Raw genomic sequence first — 6,081 nt, 5'->3', positions numbered from 1 at the left:
CTTAATTGCACTAAAACAAATGTTGCGGATATCACAGAGTGTTACAGTAACAACTTCCTCCAGTCTCTGTTTCCTTAATCCACTTACCCACAGCCATACTTCAGAATTTGCTGTCAGGAGTTGCTGTGCTTGGGACATCCTTAGTGGCATCGTGCCTAAAGGCTATCACAACAACCTGTACTGTCAGTTGGAGCACAATGTCTGTGATGTGAGATCTCAAAACAAAACACGGACATGCCTCAGCCTTTGATCAGTCTTGCCATAAAGAAATCTGAATAAAACCTATTTACTGGGTACACAGATTGCATGGAGCATCAAGGCATAGCTGTAAAATCAAGCAGTGCACTATGTAATTGTAAATAACTTCGCTGTCATCTGCATTACTTCTAACAGTAATTGCTTGGCCCAGATAAATATACATGACAGTGTTGCGAAAGCTGTGTTAACATATAGATTAGGATCAGGGCTTACGTTAATAGAACTGATAATAAAACAGATATGTGCATGTCTACAGAATGAGGCCCTCAAACACTGCTCTTTGAAGCTGGGACCATAATTGTTTGTACTTTTTGACATTAAACAAATAAACATAACAGCGATATGAACTTGAACCTCAAGCCGCAGAGAGTTTTCAGTTATTCTTCATTTTATGCTGATTTCAAAAGTCAAACTTTATGAACTTTGAAGGAATCACTCCTAGGTTCGCCAGGAGGCAAGTGACAGGACAGCTGATCTTATATGTGGGGACTACAACCTTGATGTTGAAAATAAACTTGAAAATATCACAGTTAGTTTTTAATACCTGACATTTTTTGTAATAATTAACCAACATATTAGGGAATCTTTCTGTTACCTAGCATAGTTGTTTGCTTCTAGCCTAGTCTTCTATAAATAGTTAGCAGTCTAGTAGCCTAATGTGCCTTATGGATTAAAACCACCGCCAATTTAGAGTTATCCCTGATGAACTTTATAGATATTTGTACTTAAACCCACACATACTGGTTTTTTGCTAACTGCTGGAAGTTTCTGGTAGCTACTTCCCCTTCCTGACTACCACTGATATATTTCCCTGAACAAAAAGATTAAAAAATCACACTTTCTCAGAACGTAAAGCAAATGTATGATGAATTAAATTTAATGATTGTGTGCTTTCATTTTAATCTCCTCTTACTTTAGGTGAAACTCTGTTGGAAAGCACTCAGTACAACATTTAAGCTTTTGGTGGGTACCTTTTCCCATTCTTCCCTCCTACCCATCTCAGGAACTTGCATCACAGCTACATACACCACCTCATGCTTACGGCTGAGTTCTACAAAGACCTCAGAACAGCTTTCTCTATACTTGCCATTGCCACTGACATTGATATCAGTGATCCAAATATTTTAAATACCAACACAGGCTCATGCAGGGTTGGCGTGCATGAGAATTTTGTGCAGAACAAGCCTGAGAACAAACACCTTCCTCCTAACTTCGTCTCATCCAACACACACTTAAACAGGTAACTTCCACAAAGTAAAAGCTCTTAAGTGCATTTTCAGAATCCTGTTCCTGATGCTTTTAGGTTATTTATCAGGACAAAAAAAAAGTAAAATGAAACTGAAAAATATTGAGAATCCTTTCTCTGCTTAGTATGAAATAAAACAAAGGAAATATATTTTTAAAATGCATTTCTCTTAGGCTTTTGTGGCTTGCCCTGTTGCTGGAGCAGTTATGCACTGCCCCACTATGTGTTTCTGTGCCTTCCACATTTCTTTACTTCCTTGAATTGACTTCTCTTTGTTTTACTTCTTGCCTAGATCCCCAAAGGATCCAGATTTATATCTTAATCTTCTCTTCTACTTCCTCCTTCAAACTACTCATTCTCCATTCAGCTGCAACCCAAAATCCCACTGCTCCTCAGGCTGACCCCCAGTCCACCTCTTTGCTCATCTCCTGCTCTCGCAGCCGCGCTGACTCTCGGCTAACACCCGCTGTCCTTTTCCTGACCTGGGTTTGGAACCTCTTAATCAGCTGTGACTCCACTTTCTCCATTTCTTTTTACAACCAGGCATTAGCTAATTCCCGCCCTTATTCTTTAACATCATCTCTCAAAAATTTTTCCTCCTAAACTTTATTGCCAAAATGATCCACACTGTGTTAATTTTTTGCCTCTTTTCCTGCAACTCTCTTCCTATGTGAATCTGGGACACACCATCCCTCTTCTTTCAGTGCATCCAAATGCAGCTGCAAAATTATTTTGGTTTTGTGCCCTTCTCTGTTGTGGCTTCTCAACTTCCTCCAAAGAACCAACAAGATTCTGTTTGTTGATTATGCCTTACTTTTTATTTCCTGACTTGCAAAGTACTGCAAAATAAAGTAATAAAAAAGGATATTCAGTAATGCATGCATGCATACATACACAGTCTCAAAAGCCCTTCTCTTAGCAAGGGTGGTTGCTCATAGGCAGGAATGACAACCATCCTCACATGACACCTGCGTTCCTGTTCTGTGTGTTCCAACAGAGGTGCGGAGAGGAAATATTTAGAGGCAAAGAAAACTCCACAATAAACCCTCTTAGTTTCATCAGGAAAACAGGAGAAAAGCTTCTGTTTCTATCAAATAAATGTTTTACAGTTTTAATCTTTTCTATTAAGTTCAGCTCAGTCTCTGAAAGAAAATATCAAAAAGTAGAATTGAAAACTATCAAAATTAAATGTTAGTTTTTAAAAATATTTCTCAGCCAAACTCTTTAGTTAATTCAACTTAATTCAAACCCAACTTTTTTACTGAACAAATTGTTCACATAAAAAAAAAAATCTATCCAGATTCAGATTCCCTGAGGATGTTTCATATGATTTTTGCCTTGAACAGACTCACATGAAAAGGCACAGGAGTCAGGCACCGGTGAAAGTACAGTATAATCTCATCTGAAGGTGTTCACATTTCATTTGAAATGGGAAACAGACTGGAGGACAAAGAGGTCCCGTGTTTGGGTGTCTCTGCTGCTGAGCTGTTACCATCAGCTATACTGACCACTTAATATAGAGTTGATCAAGGGGAACAGCTATAGCAGATCCTGTCACAGTACTTCCCAAGGAATTGTTGATTTTAAACTAACTCGCAGTTCCTCTTCCACTGCTTTTGCTGTTTAATATATATTATTAGGCCAGCTGCCTGCCTGGGTTGGTTTGTCAGTGAGTGAAGCACCGGTTACAGCTGCTCTGTGCCTCACAAACCCAGCTGGAGTGCTGACGGAGGCTCGGGGCACCGCAGCTCCACAGGCCCCACCTCTGACCCATGCAACCTCTGCTGCCCCTGTTCAGCCCCACCATGTGCCGTGATCGGAGACAAGGAGTGGAAAAGGAAGAAAGAGCCGGGGAAATGGCTTGAGAGTTAGTCGGAGGTCAAACAAATAGACCCACAGGCTGTGTGAGGACTTCCATAGCTGAACTCTTTGACTGTCACCTAGCTGCCTTCACTAGCAACTTGAGAAGAATGAAGCTCTCTGGAATAGGCTTTTATACATTGAAATAAATTTTAGGGATTTTGTCCATATTTAGCCTTCCAAATACTGTGTATCAGCCCTCAAATTTTACCTTCAGCCCTTTCTGAGCTGTCTAGAGCAGCATGGCAGCCTGTCCAAGTTGAATGTAACACCTAATAAACCCTATGTATAAAACAAATGCCTTTCTTTTTTCTGGTCTTGACTTAAAGGTGATTTTAGTCTACTACACATTCTTCCCAATAAGCCATCTTTATTTCTGCCATACCCATATGTGTGAATAGCATTTCATGCTTTTCAGGCATTTCTTCAAGGACAGCAACGTTTTCTAACAATTTACTGTAGCTGAGGTGTTCTCTACTGACTGGAATGCCATTGCCTTTTTACAGGTCTGAGAAGATTTATGTTAAGTTGTCCCTTTTCAAAGCTCTGTGCAGCTCTCGCTCTTATCTCTAGCAACACAAAAGGTGCCCAACAATATTTTATTACACCCAACAATATTTTATTACAGCCCTATATTACATCTGTTAAAACTAGGCCTGTGTAACATTAACTTTCTTTTTAATTTATACTCCCAGCTACCAGTAAATCCTGCCTTATGAGCACTAGAATTATAAATGCTTTCACTTCTTAATTACACTAGTCTCAAATAGAAAAATAAAATATTTTGACCCCCTGAAGATCTATGTAAAATATGTTTTTGCCTACTGATTGCTTTACAAGGCAAGAGTACCTCAGTGATTTCTCCATGAAACTTTTGAGAGGCAAAGAAAATTATTTTGCTGATGTGCTTAATCAGTACTGATGCAACTTTAAACACACATGCATTTACTTCTACACCTGAAAACAGTGTAGCAGTCCTTGAATGTTGTTTCCTACATGAGTAATTTTTCAGGCTGAGGATACACAGATGAGAATTTTAACTTTTATCGTGTATAACAAGCAAGGACCAGTAGAAGAATGAGCACGGTGCTCCATGTCCTGCTACCAGGGCTCAGATCATGAGCCCGTATTTTCACAGCCTGGCCCCATCTGCTGTAGTTGCTCCATGTACTCGCCTGACGGTCACAGCTGACGTCGGGAGGAAGGCTGCAAAGCGTGAGAGATCACAAGCTCATGTGCATGTTGGAAAGTAGTGTTCAGCAGTGGAGTAAACACGAATGCATCCCCCTTAGCCTGGGTAGGTATCACCCCAGAGAAGGACAAAGCAATCGTATCTACAGCCCCTCAGCGCTCTCACAGGCAGGGGCATGACTGCCAAGCAAGATGCCAGCTGGGTGCTCAGACCCATTTGTCCAGGGTCTTGCTGCAGTGTATGCTGAGCAAAGAGGTCTGACTCCAATGCACTTTTTTAATTAAAAAAAAAAATAAATTTTTCCTGCTCTTCTTTATACCCCAGGTCAGCCATCCAAGACAAGGGCTGAGGCTCTGCCAGTGTCCCACACCAAAATCACAACAAAGCTTTCGAAGGACAAGTGACTGACGTGCTGCAAGATGTGGGGGGGTTTGTTTGTTTGCCTGCGTGTTTGTTTTACAGTGGGTCACCCTCCGCTTCTTAATCGTTAGGCAGCATTTCACTGCATCCAACTTTTGGTTCCAGCCAGTCATCATCATAAAAAAAGTCCTGGGAGATGCAGTTCCTGGTTTTAACCATCAGAATTTAGAATCATGGAAGAGTCAAGATCAGAAAGGATCTCTGCATATGTGCTGATTTTGGCTGGGGTAGTTAATTTTCTTCACAGTAGCCAGTATGGGGCGGTGTTTTGGATTTATGCTGGAAACAGTGTTGATAACTCAGGGGTGTTTCCCTTACAGCTGAGCCGGCTCACACAGAGCCAAGGCCTCTTCTGCTCCTCACCCCACCCCACCAGCGAGGGGCTGGGGGGGCACAGGGGGCTGGAGGGGCACAGCCAGGACAGCTGACCCCAGGGTCATCCCCCCCAACCATATTGCTCAGCAGTGAAAGGGGGGGGGCAAAGGAGGAAGGGGGGGATGTTGGGAGTTGTGGCGTTTGTCCCCCCAAGTCACGGTGACGCGTGACGGAGCCCGGCTGTCCTGGGGTGGCTGAGCACCGGCTGCCCTGGGGAGTGGGGGATGAATCCCGTGTTTGGCTTTGCTTGTGGGCGCGGCTTTTGCTTTATCAGTTAAACTGTCTTTACCTCGACCCACGGGTTTGCTCGCTTCTACCCTTTGGATTCTCCCCCCCAGCCAATGGGGGGGGAGCGAGTGAGCAGCTGCGTGGGGCTGAGCTGCCGGCCGGGGTTAAACCATGACAGGATATCATCTGGCCCAACCTTCTCACCTGCACATGTGCATCTGAACTGACTGGGCAAAAATCCAGTTTTGGAGAAAGTATGGATTCGATATTCTAAGCCAACAATTTTGAGCTGATAAGAATGATTTTTTTCTTGAAAAAATTTGATTTCTCCCAATGCATTTTTTCTGCTTTGTATATTGGTTTATCTGTGACCAGTAGATTCTTTAGTTTCAAGAAATTTCTGTATTTCTCAAACTATTCTTAGTCCTAAATAGTTTTAAATTAATTTGAACCATGAGTCAGTATTTCATGGTGAATTACACATAAACCAACTATACATGTC

Source organism: Strix uralensis, chromosome 9 (genome assembly GCF_047716275.1).
Source record: "Strix uralensis isolate ZFMK-TIS-50842 chromosome 9, bStrUra1, whole genome shotgun sequence".
NCBI classification, from domain to species: Eukaryota; Metazoa; Chordata; class Aves; order Strigiformes; family Strigidae; genus Strix; species Strix uralensis.
This window is presented reverse-complemented; position numbering follows the sequence as displayed.